Source organism: Schistocerca piceifrons, chromosome 6 (assembly GCF_021461385.2).
Source record: "Schistocerca piceifrons isolate TAMUIC-IGC-003096 chromosome 6, iqSchPice1.1, whole genome shotgun sequence".
Taxonomy (NCBI): Eukaryota; Metazoa; Arthropoda; class Insecta; order Orthoptera; family Acrididae; genus Schistocerca; species Schistocerca piceifrons.
In genome coordinates, this window is record NC_060143.1 from 124,085,810 (window position 1) to 124,106,201 (window position 20,392).

General features: G+C 45.5%; 1 protein-coding gene across 1 annotated transcript in view; it reads left to right on the forward strand.

The window, feature by feature from the left end:
- The window catches only part of LOC124802640 (RNA-binding protein 42-like), a 342,201-nt gene that overhangs the window by 257,953 nt on the left and 63,856 nt on the right, over positions 1-20,392 (forward strand). The window lies entirely within an intron of this gene.

A 20,392-nucleotide genomic window follows, 5' to 3' on the forward strand; every position in this document is an offset into this window, starting at 1 on the left:
AAAGTAGCATTAGTTCACGCATTTAATTTTGACGTCAATTGAGAAAGGAAAAAAAAAAACATTTACTTGATATGTGGATAAATCGTAAAGCCTTCTGTTGCATTCGAATTAATTATAGTTTATCTGAAGATTTATTCATGGCACAAAGCCCATTCTGTTAACGTTTTCCAGTTGTATTTACAAAACATTACGGTACCGCCATACCTGAGTAATGAAATACAGTATTAGAACACGTACTCCAGAAATGCATTTAGAAATAAAAACGCGTGTAGTTGCTTTCGCAGAAACAGAAGCAGGATAATTTGGTGCAAGGTATACGCTTCAGCTTGATTGGAAACCGAAACTGGCCACACAGCTCTAGTGCTTTATACGAAACTGCTTACAGCAGCACGTCAAACACTTCTGAGAGAGAGCGCCATTATATCTATAGGCTATAACATCCAATATTACTGAACATAATTTTCTTACAATTATGAAGTCCCAGAACCATTTACAAATGAGAAGTCGTATAAAAAGTTGTGTGTAGCAGGACACAGACCTACTCCTTTCTACTTCTTAATTGAACCCCTGTATTTTCTAAGCTGTTGTGAACTCGTACAACTTTCGACTTTATTCTTAGGATTTCATCTTAAACTTTCATCGTAGCATCTCCTGAAGGTTTTCACCACCGGTATGTCATAAACTGACGTTTAATTGTAACAAATCGTACCAAGAGTGACGTGTTTGTGACAGCAAATAATAGTAGGGCGGAAGGAAAACCGGCGAAATCCAGTACGGCGTCTCCAAAGTTCTTCAGTTGTCGACTGCTGTCTGGTTTCGCGGTCGCGTCGAATGTTACGGAAGACACGTTATTTTGACGTCACTTGACAGTAAGCTTCGAGTGACACTAGCTCCCGCCTGTATAAACGCCGGCTGTGACCGCATGCTCCATACCTGAGAGTATAGCGCTGTCCTAGTGACGGCCAAAGACGTGCGTAGTAGCCAGTAGACACCGGTTGCTCCGCTGCCGCTGCTGCCTCCGCCAGTGCCAGTGCCACTGTCGCGACTGCTGGCGCCAGTAGCAGCGAGTGGGACGCAGACGCCAGCGCCAGGACGCGCACGCGCCACGCCCCCTGCGTCCGCCGCGGCACGTGCGCGCCGCCACCAGATCCTCTCCCTCACCACCACGCAATCGGGCCACTCACTGCCTCTTCTTCGTCTAAGGCGACTTTTTCCCCATTGTACCGGGTGGTCAAAAAGTCAGTATAAATTTGAAAACTGAATACATCACGGAATAATGTAGATAGAGAGGTAAAAATTGACACACATGCTTGGAATGACATGGGGTTTTATTAGAACCAAAAAAATACAACAGTTCAAAAAATGTCCGACAGATGATGCTTCATCTGATCAAAATAACAATAATTAGCATAACAAAGTAAGACAAAGCAAAGATGATGTTCTTTACAGGAAATGCTCAGTATGTCCACCATCATTCCTCAACAACAGATGTAGTCGAGGAATAATGTTGCGAATAGCACTGTAAAGCATGTCCGGGGTTATGGTGAGGCATTGGCGTCGCATGTTGTCTTTCAACATCCCCTGAGATGTCAGTCGATCACGATACACTTGCGACTACGAAAGTGGCGGCTGAGCAACGATCACCACCAAACGACACGCGCAAGAGATCTTTCACGCGCCATCTGTCGGACATTTTGTAAACTTTGTTTTTGTTGTTGTTGTAATAAAACCCCATGTCATTCCAAGCATGTGTGTCTCTATCTACATTATTCCGTGGTTTATTAAATTTTCAAATTTATACTGACTTTTTGATCACCCTGTATTTCTGCGTACGTTCTTCAAGTCCATGCGTCCAGAGGTGCTTCCTCAAAAAGCAAATGTTTCTTCAGACACTACGTAGTCATAAAGTTTCAGTTATCACCTCAAGAAAATCAGGCTGCAACCGTGGAACTTGGTGACTCTGATAGTCACTCGCGATATATTCACCCTTCAGTGTGACATTTTTGGCAACAATGGATGTCTTGGCGGACACTTGTGTTGTAGAAGTCTGCATTTTAGCTGCCCGGAAAAGTTCCACGTCGAAATTCACATCGTACTCCTTATAGAAACTTGCGACACGCAATAGTTTCTTCATCCGAGGATAAAGGAGGAAGTCACTGGGTGCCATGTCAGGAGAAGAGGGGGAAACGCAAAATTTGGTAGTCCAAAGACGCAGCGCAAAAACACACCCTCGGATAGCTTCCCGCTACGTTTTGTCTTGGCAGGTGCTCGAAACCTGGTCAGGTAGTAGCAGTTCACTGAGCTGACGAGTCATGGGACAGCGGTATGCACACAAAACGAAAGGGCAGTGCATTAGCGGAGCTGTCATTTGTAATAAGGCGATTCATGTGAAAACGTTTCCGACGTGATTATAGCCGCACGCCGCGGTGGTCTCGCGGTTGAGGCGCTCAGTCCGGAACCGCGCGACTGCTACGGTCGCAGGTTCGAATCCTGCCTCGGGCATGGATGTGTGTGATGTCCTTAGGTTAGTTAGGTTTAAGTAGTTCTAAGTTCTAGGGGACTGATGACCACAGAAGTTAAGTCCCATAGTGCTCAGAGCCATTTGAACCATTTATAGCCGCAAGACGGGAATTAACACACTTAGAACGTGAAATGGTCGTTGCAGCTAGGCGCACGGGGTAGTCCATAACGGAAATAGTGAGGGAATTCAGTGTCCCAAGATTCACAGTGTCAAGAGAGAGCTCATAATACCAAATTTCAGGCATTACCTCTCACCACGGACAACGCATTGGTCTTCACTTAATGATCGAGAACAGCGGCGTTTGCATAGAGTTGACAGTGCTAACAGACTCGCCCAGGGGCCTCGCCACTCTTTGGCGGACTCGTGTTTGGCGACCACGGGGCCCCTGCCTTTGCAACATCTTTTTCCTTCCGTGCTGCATGTCTGTCCTCTTTCTATTCTTTTTCCCCTCCCTTGAGGAACATGCCTGGGATGTTGTTGGAAGAACAGCCTCTCCACCGTCTTTCGTTCGTTCTTTCTTTTTCCGTTCCCCTTCTCCTATCCTTCCTCCGCTTCATAGTTTGAGGTTCCTCTTTCTCTTCTTCCTCCCTGTGCGCTCCTGAAGTCCAGCTCATGCACCTGACACGTAACAGATGACTGGGATTAGCATAATTTCCAGCCCCAGGTTGACAGGTAGGGTTCGCACATACCCTCTGGTAAAGGCCAGGCCCATGGTGGGGTGGTTGCTTGAGCTGCTACCTTCCTGAAATGCCGGTTGGTCCCTGTGTCAGGTGTTCGGACGTTGTGACGTGAGGTGTGAACAGTCACCTAAGATGGCTGCGCCCCCTTTTGAGGGGTCACCCAGTAGGAAGGAGCAAGCCATCAGAGACCCTGGCAATCATGACAGATTTTGTCACAATGAGCCAAACATCTTCTCCGTCTAGGTCTACCAAACTTAAACAGAATGACCTACCGATTCAGAGATCGTCCCAGCTGCAACACAGTTCCTTGTGGTTTCATGTACTGAACACGTTCACTCCTTTGCTATGGCAAATCCGTTTATTATTCAAAAAGGTGTTGATGCATTAGCTGGCCCTGTGAAATCCTGCTCTAGTTTACGAAATTGCGCTTTGCTTTTGGAGACTACTTCGGATTCTCAAGCACAACAACTGCTTGCTGCTTTGCTCCTCCATGGCTATCCTGTTCGTGTTGAAGCCCGTCGAATGCCGAATTCTTCCTGTGATGTTATTTACACAAGGCTGCTCGATGGTCTGACCGAGGCAGAAATCCAGACGTGCCCCTCTAATCAGAGTGTCATTGGAGTCCGTCGGGTGATGAAAAAAGCAGCTGCTTTCTTAGTGCCCACATGAACTCTTTTCCTCACTTTTGATAGAATGGCTCTACTGTCAAAGATCAAAGGAGGCTATAAAGTTATCACAGTATGACTGTACATTCCGAACCCAATGCACCGCTACCAATGTCATCGTTACAACCACACTCGAGAATCCTGTTGACACATGGCCGAATGTGTAACCTGTGGTAGGGATGCTCACGAGCGCGGTTGTCCACCTCTTTCTCCTCACTGTATCAACTGCAATGGCGACAATGCCGCCGCCTCACGCTATTGTTCTGTGGATGAGTGGGCTGTCCAGGAGATCTGGGTGAAGGAGAAAGTGCCTTACCCGGTCACTCGCAAGTTGTTGGCTAGTTGTAAACCCTGTGTTCTACCATCTGGCACCTACAGTACTGTTATTGCTACATCGTGCTCCACGACGGACAAGACCATGCAGACATGCGACCTCAAATTTAGCACCGTGGTTGTGAAATCACCTAGCATCATGGTACCGTTTCCATCTCCTCCTCCAGCTCTGCAACAATCCACCAAACTTTCGCCTCACAGGGCGAAGTCACGTGCTACAGAACCGGCAGGCCGGAAGGGGCAGAAGGAGTACTCCCGATTCACATCTATTCCCATTTGGATCTCTCCTTCTGCACTGCCCAGCTTGCCCACCATTTTGAGAGGTCCGTTGTCTCTGATACGTACTTGAGCGACTATTTCCCAGGGACCATCCAATTGCTGACTCCTACCCCATCTATGTGCACACCCAAATGGCAGCTTTTTAAGTCCGACTGGAGGCTTTACTCCTGCCTGGCGACCTTCGACGAAAAACATTTCCCCAGTTGTGATGACAGGTAGAATATCTTACAAACGTTATCCATAACGCCACTGAACATTCCATTCGTCGCACTTCTTTACCGCCCGTGTCCTGGCCCCTTGGTGGACTGAGGTACGCCGTGACTCCATTCGCGCACGGAGACGCGCTCTCGGCGTTTTTAACCGTCACCCTACGATGGCAAACTGCGTTCATTATAAACGATTGAGTGCACAGTATCATCGCGTTTTTCAGGATAGCTAAAAAGCTAGCTCGATTTCATTTACTAGTTCTTCTAACAGTTCCACTCCTCCTCCTGTCGTGTGGGCCAACCTCCAACGGCTGTCTGGGACCACCATTCCCCAATTTCCGGCCTGACACTAGCAGACGATGTCATAGTGGACCCTGTTGCTATCTCTAACGCCTTGGGCCGCCATTTTGCTGACATTTCGAGCTCCTTCCTCTATCACCCTGCCTTCCTACATCGGAAACGAGTGAATGAGGCTTGGGCGATATCCTTCTCTTCTCAGAATAGTGAGTGCTACAATTGCGCCTTTACTATGAGGGGGCTAGGTCATGCTCTCACTTCATCCCAATCCTCCGTCCCAGCGCCAGACGATGGTCACATTCTTATGTTACAGCACCTTTCTCTTGCTGACAAGCTCTTTCTTCTTAGTACGTACAACCACATCTGGGCGGAGGGCACATTTCCCAGACGCTGGCATTAAGCCACTGTCAAACCCATACATAAGCCCAATAAGGTCAAACACCTTCCTTCTAGCTACCGTCCTATTTCTCTCACCAGCTTGTTTGCAAGGTGATGGAACCTACGATTCATGCCCAGCTGGTATGGTGTCTCGAGTCTCGCAATTTACTAACCACTGCACATTGTGGTTTTCGAGCGCACTGTTGTGCAGTTATTTTGTCCACCCACGTCATGAATGGTTTTCTGCGGAAATACGGAGACTGTGGCTGTGTCTTGCGATTTGGAGGAAGCCTCTGACATCTGCTGGAGGTCTGGTATCCTCCGTACTTTCCACACGTGGGGCTTCCGTGGTCGCAAGCCCCGTTTCCTTCAGAAATTTTTAAAAGACCGAGTTTTCTAGGCACGTATGGGTTCTGCCTTGTTGGACACCTATATCCAGGAAAACGGTGTGCCTCAAGGTTCCGTCCTAAGCATCGTCCTCTTTACTATCATTATTAACACTATAATAGCCTGTCTCGTGCTAGGCATCTCCGCCTTTCTTTCGTTGACGATTTTGCCATCTATTGCAGTTCTTCACAGATCTGTCTCATTAAGCGGCGTCTTCAACGACGTCTCGATCGTTTTTACACGTGGAGCATCGACAATGGCTTTCATTTTCCCATTGACAAAACGGTTTGTATGAATTTCTGGCGGCGCAGTTGGTTTCTTCCACCTTCTTTACATCGTGGGCCTGTTGCTCTTCCGGTCGTTGAAACTACGAAATACCTGGGGCTCATGCTCGACATGAAACTTTCTTGGTCCTCCCACGCATCTTACCTGGCGTCCCTCTGTATGCGGTACCTCAATGTCCTACGTGTCCTCAGTAGTACTTCCTGGGGAGCAGATGGAACCACCCTCCTCAGTTTGTACCGGTCCTATGTCCGTTCGAAACCAGACTATGGGTGTTTCGTTTATGCGTCTGCACGTCCCTCTATCCATCATCGTGGCATCTGTTTGGCCACTGCCGCCTTTTACACGAGCCCGGTTGAGAGTCTGTACGCAGAAGCTGCCGAACTACCTCTTGCCTACCGCCGTGACTTTCTCCTCAGCAGATATGCATACGGTTTGTGTGCAAAGCGTGGCCACCCATTCTGTACCTCCCTCTTCGATGACTCCTTTGATCGATAGGATGGGGCGCGTCCCTCTTCTGTGTTACCTCCTGTAGTTCGCTTTCGGCTCTTGCTCCGGCAGCTTAACTTCACACTACATGCCACTTTCCCAGTGGGTGTGAACCCCTCACCACCTAGGCTTCGTGCGGCTGCCCGTGTTTACAACAGTGCTCTTCGCCGTGTATCAGGCCACGCAGTACATTCGGCGACACGGGCTTTTCAATTGTGTCACCTGCTCCGACTCTCTAAGTGCCTTTCAAAGCCGCTGTGTGCTGTACATCGTCCATCCCTTAGTGCAACGGGTCCAGGAAAGCTGTCACTTGCTGACTCTTGATAGAGCCACTGTGACATTTATGTCGGTCTGGCAAGGAACGAGGCTGCTGCCAACGCTGCAGTCCTCGTACCTCCGCCCGCTAGTTCTTACATTCCCTCCGATGATCTCTGTGTTGCCCTCTGTCAGCAGGTGGTGTCACTTTGGCATCACCACTGATCCTCCCTTCGTGGGAACAAGCTCCAGGTTATTAAGCCCCTCCCAGCGGCTTGAATGAACTCCTCTTGGCTCTCTCACCGTGGGAAGATCATTTTGGCTAGGTTGCGTATCGGGCACTGTCTTTTGAGCCATCGCCATTTGTTAAGTTGTGCTCCCCCACCACTTTGTGCTCCTGCGCTCAACCTCTGACGGTCCGCCATTTCCTGAAGGAATATCCTTTTTTTAACCACTTACGTTCTCATTGCCAACTGAGTTACCGACCGTTTTAACAAACGACGCGCGGGCCGTCGACCGTGTTTTATTTTTTATCCGTCGTAGCAGTAACGCGAAGGTCATTTAATCTTTAGTTCAGGACGTCCCTGTTTTTAGCTTTCTTCTCTTCTGTTGGTTGAGATTAATGTGTAGCCGTTTTTAACTCCTCTCTTTCTCTTCGTGTTCTACAGTTTTGACATATCCGCGTATGACCCTACTTGTTTTTGCGCCCTAAAGCAAAACAAAAAAAGTGCTAACAGACAAGCAACACTACTTGAAATAACCGGAGAAACCAAAGTTGGAGTACGACGAACGTATGCTTAATGACAGTGGCGAGAATTTTGGTGTTAATGGGCTATGGCAGGAGACGACCGACGCGAATGTCTTTTTCTCATAGCAAGACGTCTCTTCTGGTTTCGTGACCACATCGGTTGGATGCTAGATGACTGGAAAACCGTGGGCTGGTGAGATAAGCCCGGTTTCAGTTGGTGAGAGCTGATGGTAGGGTTTGAGTGTGGCGCAGACCCCACGAACCCATGGACTATCAACTCAACGTAGACTTGTGCAGCGTAGTTTCCCTTTTTGAAGCTGAAAACCAATTACTACACAATACTCCGTCCGCTTCGTCAGTGGTTTGCCCCCTCGTTTTTTTCCCTTTTTCTACTTTTCCTTTTTTTGTTTACCTTCTCGACAGCCATGTTATACCTGCAAACAAGCTGAAAATTAAATGTAACTTTATTCTTTCGAGGTCATAATTGAAACCTTCGACTAACACTCGTTCAGAAAATAACTGAAGTTTTGAATTACGCACCATCGGGGATATTTGGTGATACGCGATTGCCAGCACCTCCGCGTATGCCCCAGGGACGTGTTGTTCTTATTTTCTACACATATAAATGACCTGACGGACAGCGCGAGCAGCGGTTTACGGCTGCGTGCCGATGACTGTGAGGTGTACGAGAAGGTGTCGTCGTTGATTGACTGTAGGAATATACAAGATGACTCAGAAAAAAATTCTAGTTGGTATGATGAATGGCTGCGTCCTCTAAATGTAGAAAAATATAAGTTAATGGGGATGAGGAGGAGCAACGGTCCTGTAACGTTCGACTACAGCATTAGTAGAGTGCTACTTTGACACACGCACGTCGATTAAACATCTAGGAACCGCACCGCCGCAATGGCACTCTGTTACTATGCTGCTGAGTTTGCAAGTCCTGTCTGGGAGCGGTCATGCCACGCAAGCAAACTGGACACTGTCCTGAACCAGACGTGTAGACATATTACTGGCTGTCTTAAGCCAACAAGAGTAGAACACCTACACTCATTATCAAGAATTGCTCCGCAGAATGGTCGACGTTCAATACAGAGCAGAATTGAACGAACAAAACAAGTTCAAGATCAACGTCATCCGCTACATGGGTACCAAATGGTACCAAAACGCCTTAAGTCAAGAATTAGTTTTCTCCACTCAACCGAACCACTCACAGATTCACCAAAGACTTCTAGGAAAAGACTGTGGCAGGAACAAGAATCTGCCCACGATTCTGGGGAAGTGCTGCCACCAGGTGCGGAGAGATGGAAAACCCTGAACAGGCTGCGTTCAGGAATCGACAGATGTAACAAAGATCTTCACAAGTGGGGAATTAGTGAAAGTACTTAATGTCCGTATCTGAACATCCAGAACATGAACCATCTGCTTCAATGTCCGCTAGTAAACCATCCAAGAGCCGCACGGCCCAAGACCTGATGGCGTGTAGCGAAATAACGAGGCATATGTGGTCTTCTGGAAGAATGAGATATGAAGCAAAGACTGTATAACATTTTATTATACAGTATATAATGTTCCATGTATTTTATTTTACAAATTAGCATTTTTTTATTATGTATAGGAGTAACATTACAAAGCAAAAATGGAACGAACACGTCAGGTCGGTTGTAGGGAAGGCGAATGCTCGACTTCGTTTAATTGGGAGAATTTTGGAATAGCGAAGCGCATCCATAAAGGAGGGGACATGTAGAGTGCTAGTGTGACCTATTCTTGAGTATTGTTGGAGTGTATGGGAGCCCCACCATGTCGGATTAAAGGAAGACGTATTATGTAGACGTTTCGTTAACTCAAATGAAAATCTCTGGAAATTAAACTTGCGTCGAGTTGTAACAAAATTTGTTCCTCGTTTGACAGAATAGCAGTAAGAAAATCGACTGAAAAAAGTGTCAGAAACTCGAGCTAGCCAATGACGAAGAAACATTCATGCAAAAGGATCATCACGACGCACCAATGCTGGGCCAAGTCTACGACATGTAAGAGAAAAATTTGGTGATCACAGTGAATTGGTAAATGATCCCCACGCCCCAAGGAAGCACATAAGTCTCGATCCAATGTCAAAGTGATGCCCACTTTTTTTTGTAACTGTAATGGAGTTGTATATTGTGAATTCTTGCTTCCGTACTCGTCAGACCTGGCTCCTTGCGATTTCTTCTCACTTCCGAAATTGAAATCAGTGCTAGAAGGACGCGATTTTCATTGTATTGATGACATCAACTCGTCACATTCCTTAAAGACCCTCCCAAATGAAGCTATCCAAGACCACTTCGCCAAATGGAAACACCACTGAGAAAATAATTTTCATGGGAAGGGGAGTACTTTGAAAGGGGGCAACGACCAATAACATGTAAAATTAATAGTAAAGTTTCAAAAATAAAGTTCTGTTATTTTTCTGAACAGACGTCGTTCAGAGTTGCGTTGCGGCTGAGTTGGATGCTCTAACTGCGGCTGGGTCTTTCAATATACTGCGTTTCTACAGGCGTCAAGAGACACCTACCACAATTTTTTTTAATCTTCTGACTAATTTGATGCGGCTGGCCACGGCTTCCTTATCTGAGCCAACCTTTTCATCTCAGAGTAGCAGTTGCAACCTACGTCCCCAATTATTTGTTAATTGTATTCCAGTCTCTATATTTTTCTACAGATGTTACCCGCTAGAGCTCCCTCTAATGCCATGGGGGAATTATTCTATGATGTCTTAACACAGGTTCTGTCTTCCTTTCCCGTCTTCTTGTCGTCGTTTTCCTTATAACCCTTTCCTCGCCGATTCTGCGGAGAACCACATTGTTCCTAACCTCATCAGTCCTCCTAATTTTGCCGGCCGCGGTGGCCGTGCGGTTCTAGGCGCTTCAGTCCGGAACCGCGGGACTGCTACGGTCGCAGGTTCGAATCCTGCCTCGGGCATGGATGTGTGTGATGTCCTTAGGTTAGTTAGGTTTAAGTAGTTCTAAGTTCTAGGGGACTGATGACCTAAGATGTTAAGTCCCATAGTGCTCAGAACCATTTGAACCATTTTGAACCTCCCAATTTTCAACGTTCTTCTGTAACATATCATTTCAAATGCTTCGAGTGTGCTCTGTTCCTGTTTTCCCTGATATACAATGCTGTGTTCCAAACGTACAATCTCAGAAATTTCTTAATTAAGGCCTGCATTTGATACCAACAGACTACTTTTGGTCAGGAATGCCCTTTTTGTCAGTGCTGGAATGCTTCTGATGTCCTTGCTCCGTCCGTAATGCGTTATTTCTAGGTAGCAGAATTCCTTAACTTCACCTGCTTCGCGATCACGAATCCCGATGTTAAGTTTCTCGCTGTTCTCATTTCAGCCTCTTCTCATTACTTTCGTCTTTCTTCTATTTGCTCTTAATTCCTATTCTGTACTCATTTGACTGTTCATTCCATTCAACAGATTCTGTAATTGTTCTTCATTTCCACTGGGGACGTAATTTTTAATTAGGAAACGTGTCCGTAAAAGGCAATTTTATATCTGTGGACACTAAAAGATAATCTTACGAACAAAGTACAACCTAGACCACGTGCCTGTATGTTAATAGCTGACAAAATCGTTGAATAAAATTACTGGTTATTCCTGGCAACAGAACGCCTCCTTTCTCTAGCAACTAATGATTTGTTTCCACATATAATTCATGAATCATCGCTGTTGCGCTGCTAAGGGTTTCAGGTAGGTGACGTGCTGCGTACACCCTTGCAACTCTTTATTTGTAGCGACGAAGGCATCTGTTTGTTTGCTCAGATACCTCACGACACCCCCTTTCCCCCTGGCTCACCTTCTGACAGGTTCAAATGGCTCTGAGCACTATGCGACTTAACTTCTGAGGTCATCAGTCGCCTAGAACTTAGAACTAATTAAACCTAACTAACCTAAGGACATCACACACATCCATGCCCGAGTCAGGATTCGAACCTGCGACCGTAGCGGTCGCCCGGCTCCAGACTGTAGCGCCTAGAACCGCACGGCCACTCCGGCCGGCTCTGGCTTGTTGCCAGAGAAGATTCGCTGCTGAGGCGATTAGCTCTGTTTGCGACGTGATTTGTCATCTTGTTTTATTGTACTCCACGTTGAGTGGATAGTATGTGTCTCACAATTCATTCCCTATAGTGACAGGTAGGAAAAAGCTGTTTGCTGCGGTCATGATATTGCGAACGGACCACGGATACTGGAATACACGGATTGGTCGGGCAGGCGGGCTGTGAGGTGTGACGTCACAGGTCACAGTCAAGTGTCTCGTCTCGCCGCACTGCACTGAAGCTTACAGGCACACTGCACATACATGTTAAACTCATACGCAGTTAGGAATGTATAGAGAATTTCCATGTCTTATTATTATGGTTATTATTATGAAACATTATATTCGTTAGACTACTTTTGTCTGTGGTCGGTGAAATGCTTGTGTAAAGCCTCCGAAGGATGTCAATCTCTTTCACGATCTCGGACGGCACTGCTTTTTTTCTGGGGGAAGGTGCTCCCTCAGGTTTAGCTACGTAGACTTGTAGTACTGAGAAATCACCTGTAATGCAATTTTAAACTCTTTTAACTGTATGAGCTAGTTTTTCTATTCTGGAAGATCGTTAAATTTTTCTTTCATTTTTTCAGTTTTTGTCTTTGTTTTCTTTCAGTTTGCAAACTACGTTTGCACTGTTTTTTTTCCTGTTGTAAACCTTCATTCTGATGAAAGGGCGTGTCATTACGAAATATATTACAGCAAAGTCGTCCCCGAACACTTCTAATTTATAATATCCTTTAACCTTACAAACCCTTTTGGGTTACGATCAATGATATTGACATTGCCGTGGAATTGTTGAAATTCTTTTGCCATTTTCGTAGCGAATTCCATAAAACTTCCAGTTGGCTTAATTAAATAACCTCTTGAAATTGTTTGAAGCCAATTCTTTCCTGAAACATTTACAAGATCAGTTAGATTATCATACAAATGTGCTAATTTGAGGTGTTTGCGTTTCACTCTGTATGCAACATATGCTACAATCATCTCTATAACAGTTCGATTTTTTTCTCCGAATCGGGAACATTTTCCCTTTCGTATTCGGTATAATTCTCGGATATTTCTCCCATTTCCGAAACAATATCTTCATCTTCCTTGTTGTCGCATTCGGTTTCCTGGAGACGATAGATCGTCAGAAGATGACGGTTCTACAGTCGTATCTCGAGATTCTGCCAGTATATTAGCACTTAGAATGTCAAATTCTTTCTCATTCTTGCCTGTACTACCTGATAGGAGCCGTGCGGTTAAAGGCGCTTCAGTCTGGAACCGCGTGACCGCTACGGTCGCAGGTTCGAATCCTGCCTCGGGCATGGATGTGTGTGATGTCCTTAGGTTAGTTAGCTTTAATTAGTTCTAAGTTCTAGGCTGTATGAATATCAAAAGCTCAGATGGAAACCCAGTTCTAAGCAAAGAAGGGAAAGCAGAAAGGTGGAAGGAGTATATAGAGGGTCTATACAAGGGCGATGTACTTGAGGACAATATTATGGAAATGGAAGAGGACGTAGATGAAGATGAAATGGGAGATACGATACTGCGTGAAGAGTTTGACAGAGCACTGAAAGACCTGAGTCGAAACAAGGCCCCCGGAGTAGACAATATTCCATTGGAACTACTGACGGCCGTGGGAGAGCCAGTCCTGACAAAACTCTACCATCTGGTGAGCAAGATGTATGAAACAGGCGAAATACCCTCAGACTTCAAGAAGAATATAATAATTCCAATCCCAAAGAAAACAGGTGTTGACAGATGTGAAAATTACCGAACTATCAGCTTAATAAGTCACAGCTGCAAAATACTAACACGAATTCTTTACAGACGAATGGAAAAACTGGTAGAGGCCAACCTCGGGGAAGATCACTTTGGATTCCGTAGAAACACTGGAACACGTGAGGCAATACTGACCTTACGACTTATCTTAGAAGAAAGATTAAGGAAAGGCAAACCTACGTTTCTAGCATTTGTAGACTTAGAGAAAGCTTTTGACAATGTTGACTGGAATACTCTCTTTCAAATTCTAAAGGTGGCAGGGGTAAAATACAGGGAGCGAAAGGCTATTTACAATTTGTACAGAAACCAGATGGCAGTTATAAGAGTCGAGGGATATGAAAGGGAAGCAGTGGTTGGGAAGGGAGTAAGACAGGGTTGTAGCCTCTCCCCGATGTTGTTCAATCTGTATATTGAGCAAGCAGTAAAGGAAACAAAAGAAAAATTAGGAGTAGGTATTAAAATTCATGGAGAAGAAATAAAAACTTTGAGGTTCGCCGATGACATTGTAATTCTGTCAGAGACAGCAAAGGACTTGGAAGAGCAGTTGAATAGAATGGACAGTGTCTTGAAAGGCGGATATAAGATGAACATCAACAAAAGCAAAACAAGGATAATGGAATGTAGTCTAATTAAGTCGGGTGATGCTGAGGGAATTAGATTAGGAAATGAGGCACTTAAAGTAGTAAAGGAGTTTTGCTATTTGGGGAGCAAAATAACTGATGATGGTCGAAGTAGAGAGGATATAAAATGTAGGCTGGCAATGGCAAGGAAAGCGTTTCTGAAGAAGAGAAATTTGTTAACATCCAGTATTGATTTAAGTGTCAGGAAGTCATTTCTGAAAGTATTCGTATGGAGTGTAGCCATGTATGGAAGTGAAACATGGACGATAAATAGTTTGGACAGGAAGAGAATAGAAGCTTTCGAAATGTGGTGCTACAGAAGAATGCTGAAGATTAGATGGGTAGATCACGTAACTAATGAGGAAGTATTGAATAGGATTGGGGAGAAGAGAAGTTTGTGGCACAACTTGACCAGAAGAAGGGATCGGTTGGTAGGACATGTTCTGAGGCATCAAGGGATCACCAATTTAGTATTGGAGGGCAGCGTGGAGGGTAAAAATCGTAGAGGGAGACCAAGAGATGAATACACTAAGCAGATTCAGAAGGATGTAGGTTGCAGTAGGTACTGGGAGATGAAAAAGCTTGCACAGGATACAGTAGCATGGAGAGCTGCATCAAACCAGTCTCAGGACTGAAGACCACAACAACAACAACAACAACAACAAGTTCTAGGCGACTGATGACCTCAGAAGTTAAGTCGCATAGTGCTCAGAGCCATTTGAACCTGATAGGATTTTACGCGCAGGCACAACAGTGTTTATTTTCACTGTTAACCTCTTGACTAGTAGTAATTTCTTCAGTAGTTGGTAATATATTTACCTCTAAAATATCTCCTGCTTCTTTACGGTAGTTTTATTTTTGTGCTGGAATATTTCTCTCATTATTAGGTTCATTACTGCGCCGTAAATCAGCACTGGTGGATGGAAGATTTAAGAGTCGGAGCAGCATCAGTCTTCAAGTTGCGCTTAGAAGGAATATTCAACTGTTCACTTTTCAAATCCCTTGCATAATAATAATCAGTAAAATGTATCGAGCAGACACAATCATTCTCAACTGAAAACGAAATTGCACGTTTACAAGCATTTATCCATTTTCTCTCAGACTTATTGTTTTTAGGAAATATATGAAACTTAATTCGTAACTTATTAACTTCACTGTTGTGGTTAGTAAACCTGGTGATCGTACAGCAAACCATTATTTGTACTTAAAAACGTACTGTGAATAATCCCTCAGCACAATGATGATAACGCTGCAACTCTGTACTCAATCACCAGTCATTAAAAAATTCACACTGCCGTAAACAGCCTTATTTTGCGCTTGTAAACGCAAATACAATACTTTATGGAAATTGCGGTTACTGAGCTCTGGTTGAGTTCATTCTGACGTCACCATCGAGGTTTGCTACTGCGTATACACCTCCTGATGCGTACCGTGTATTCTGCTACCAGTGCGTGTATTCTGCTACCAGTGGAACGGACACAGAATTGCTGCCACTTAGAAATAAAAGCGTAAATGGCATATTCTACTCTATATATCACAACAAAAGAGGTCCTCGTAGCTGATAAGTTGGGTACAACTGCGTCCGTCGTGCCGCAAACTCTACCCAGAGACGTTCGGATTTTGACAGTTTACCAATTGTCACTGTTATCGTAAATCAGAGAGAAATGATAGTTCGGGTGGTTATGTATCGAAAGTCATGGAGATTAGCCAGGCCTCAGAACACGCAATAAATCACTGAAGCACGGTTATAGGTCAAGAATTTACGTCTGACATTGAACATAGTTGAAACAAATGACTATTATCCAGTATGGATTTGGTTGAACAGTGTGTTTCTACATTATCTGATTTATAGCCATTGTATAGCTCATACCAATCACATAGTGCAACAATCAAAACTTCTTAGTCTGACATTCAGGTGAGGCGCGCAGGTGTTTACGTCGCTATTCTTAGAGCACGATGCTGGGTGCTGGACACCGGAGATGATTCCCTTTGACGAAATACAGAAATACCATTAATGAACCTCCCAGGTGATCGCGGAGCCAGTAGCTAGCTGAAAGAGTTGTTTTACAAAAGTGACGGACTGTACCAGGTCTAAAAGAAAGTAATAAACCCGGATTGTTTACGTGGAAACCTGTTGCTGCGACTTTTTTCCCGTACTGACGTTGAACTGTTATCCCGTGGAGATTATTGATACAGATTGCAACCCGTCATCTGGAGGCTGTGTATGGACTTCTAACGCTGCACATTTTCTAGGCCAGTTATCGGATCTCGGAATCTTTCTGAAAGCAGTGGATCGATGCAGGGCATAGGAGCAGCGACAGTTTCAGCGCGGTCTCGCGTGTCACTGCGAGGCTGGGTGACGCTTTTAAGTGCACAAATACAGAGGATTAATCCGATCCCGCTAATAAACGTTTCCGAGTAAATCCACGGAGCGGTACGTCGCGTATTTTGGATCCCACGCGAAATAACGCTAAAAGTCGATTCGTACTTGACGGGCCGGAGGGGGGCATCGAAACGTTGCACAGTGTATTTCAGACGGTCGCATCCACACAGGATGTCAAGGGACCGGATACAACGGGACGTTAACGTTAGGAGTTCTCAGGAAGAAAGTTTTGATGTTGGTGCGGAGGGTGGGACGGCGTGGTTGGGCAGATAGAAAACCAATACTGTGTATAAATAAGATCATAAATAGATGAAAATCTTTTCATTAAATAGCCTTATTTAACAGTGAAAAAGATAGTAGAAAGTTAGAGAATAATACTTGTAAGCGAAGGCTTCCACGCCCGTTGCCACTTCCAACATAGATCTTGAGGGTATATGACCGCATTGTCAATTCCTCGACTTGGAAGTTTACGGAAAGCCTGATGGTGATTCTGGCTGTAGACTTTATAGAAAATCCACCACCGTGGACGGGATACCTGCACGTATCCTCCCATCATCACCCAGGGCGCACCGGATCAGCGACGAATAACGACTGGCGGTGGAACTACAAAACCTCAGGTCCATCTTAGGAGCGGGTATCGGATGAAGATGATGCATAAAATTACGGCAACAAAGAATGAGGGTAACAGGGAAGAGCAGAAGGAAGTACACTCATGTTCAGAAAACGATAGAACACATTTCACTACTAGAGATAACACGTTCATATTCACAGGATATGTAAATTAGTATGTTCTGCAGAAATAATTAGCATTTGAACCAGGCCCGCGGGTTCAAGGTCAACATCGATATCGCGGCGCAACACCAAATGTACACTGCTGGCCACCGTAAATGCAACACCCTGAAGGAAGCATCCGAATCAAGTGAAATTTGCACCATGGGTTTGCAGCGATGAGATATGCAACTGATTAGAATTTCAGCGCTGACGCACATCACGCGCGCCTGTGGCGCCACCTCATAGCGCCATTTAAGGCTTGGCGATTTCGACGAGTGTACGTTCGGCACGTGTGTTTACCTTGTGGTTGTTTCACAAGACGATCAGTTATGCCTCGTAGACAACAGCGAACATCGTTTGATCAAGTATCCGAGTTCGACAGAGGAAGGATAGTGGCTTACCGAGATTGTGGATTATCATACAGAGAAATCGCTAGTCGTGTTGGATGAAACCAAACAACTGTAATGCGGATATGTGACCGTTGGATGCAGGAGGGTACGACGGACCGACGTGGTCGATCGCATTCACCTCGGTGCACCACTGCACGTGCTGATAGGCAAATTGTGCGCATGGCAGTGACGGATCGCTCAGTGACATCGCGAACCATAGCACAGCACATTGCGTCTGTAACGCATTATCCAGTGTCTGCGCGTACCATTCGACGCCGTTTACAGCAGAGTGGTCTGTCCGCAAGACGTCCATTGCTTCGTCTACCATTGACGCAGAACCACAGACGTCTCCGTCGCCAATGGTGTGATGACAGACGGATGTGGACGGAAGAATGGAATGACGTTGTCTTTACTGACGAGGCACGCTTCCGTCTGCAGCACCACGATGGTCGGATTCGAGTGTGGAGACACCGTGGAGAGAGGATGCTGGACAACTGCATTATGCACCGCCACACTGGTCTTGCACCGGGTATTATGGTATGGGGCGGTATTGGATATTACTCTCGCACGCCTCTAGTACGTATTGCCGGTACTTTAAATAGCCGGCGCTACATATCCGAGGTGCTGGAGCCAGTTGTCCTTCCTTACCTTCAGGGCTCGGCCACAGCCATATTTCAACAGGATAATGCGCGACCACACGTGGCACGCATTGTCCAAAGGTTCTTCGTCAATAACCAGATTGAAGTGCTTCCCTGGCCGGCTCGCTCTCCGGATCTTTCGCCGATAGAAAACATGTGGTCCATGGTTGCTTATCGAGTGACCCAGATTACATCCCCAGCTGCCACACCAGATGATCTTTGGCAACGTGTGGAAGCTGCTTGGGCTGCTGTACCCCAGGAACACATCCAACGTCTCCTTGACTCAATGCCGAGACGTGTGGCAGCGGTGATCTCCAACAATGGCGGCTACTCTGGCTACTGATTCTGGCAGGAACCACATGTCACAGACGTCTGTAAACGTAATCATTTGATACTTGGTCAACATGTTATCTACAAAATAAATTTTGTTATGCTACCTCTTGTCTTTCTTGGTGTTGCATTTACGGTGGCCAGCAGTGTACTTGCGGCTCGCGGCTCTCGTTGTCGCTATAAACCGAAGGTAAGGGATCGATGTGACTTGATCAGACGTGCAGGGTGCCTCGCAGACGTATGCTCGAACTGTCAGATCAGTGAGTTTGAAAGAGGGCGCATTATTGGCATGGGAGAATGGAAACTGCTGGTCATGTTGGACGAAGTGTTTCGACAGTGCAACGGGTGTGTGCCGAATGGTTCACGGAGGACACGACGAGGTGGGTCAGGTCGCATATTACGTCCACTTCTCCTACCTGTGACGAATGTGCAGAAACGTGCTAGACTGCAGTGGTGTACGGAACAGCGTCACTGGGGACGGGCGAATTCAGGTTCTGTTTATTTGAAAATGATGGTCGCATTTTGGTTCGCCGCCGACAGGGGGAGCGGCATCACAGTGACTGCATTCGCACAAGATATACAGCCTCAACTCTAGGCTACTGGGTAGACGTACAAATCACTGTTAGAGCGTGTCGAGGACACTGCGACCAGTGTAACCTACTTGAATGACATCCTGTGACCTGTAGCCATACCCTTTCTACACAATACCCCAGACGCCATTTCTCAGCAAGACAGTGCACAATTTTACTTATCAAACACCTACAGCTGTCGGAACGCAATAGCCTCATTTTATTTGCAGTTCTTTTCTCATTGATGTCAGAATTCGTTTCCAGAAAATATTTCACCACGTAGACGTGTTATGAATTCAAATAAATATCCATTGATTGATGAAAACCACTGTATTACAGTATTTCCTCGAGCTGCTTTAAACACTTCTGAATATTGCCGGTACAGGAGGAGGAAAGATGGTTCACAAAAATGAATGTCACAGTCCTCGTTGTACACTCTCTGAATATATCTCCTATAGATTCAGAGGTGTACAGTGCATGTTGTCCATTAATCACGAAAATTTCTGTGGTGAGCAATGAAAAAAAAAACTATATCTCGCAGTCAGTATAAGGACGATAAAATTTTGTTTAAGAATCATGACTCATCTGCCGTATACGATACACTACAGTGTCCTAATTCAGGGCATTTGCGTTTGTCTCTATAAGAAACATATCGTGTAACCGTTCGTATTCGATTCAATTCTCAAAAATTTCTCCCACCTCTGAAACAATCTCTTTAACTTCCTTGTTGTCGCTTTAGCTTTTCTGTAGACGATAAGCGTCGTAATTCTCAGAAGATGACGGTTCTACAGCCGTATCTCGAGTTTCCGCCAATCTATTGGCACTTGAACCGTCAAATGCTCTCTCTTTCTTGCATGCACTACCAGACATGATGTAACTCGCTTTACGGCCCAAAATCAAACCCTTAATTCTTTGAGAGGCGGTGTTAAGCAAAGGATGAATCTGCCCAGTCGTCCTACTTCGGCAAAGTAGCTCTCAAGAATATCTTGTATGTATTTTGAAGTCATGACGTACTTGCCTGCTACGGTTAGTACAATTGGTGGTCGCGCTGCAAATCATGATTTTTCACTTAAAAACTTAAAGAATCCCTCAATACGTTGGTAATTATGGAGTAACTCTGTAGTCAGTCGCCAGTCACTAATAAAAATTCACACTGTTGTAAACAACCATGTTTTCGCTCGTAAATGCAACTGCAATACAATACGTTATGGCAATTGCGGCCTAATGACCGCTGGTTCGGTTCATTCTGTCGTCAGCGGTGCAGATTCCTAGTGCGCATACGCCTCGTGATCCATACCGTGCATTCTAGTGTCCGTGGGTTAGGTGGTC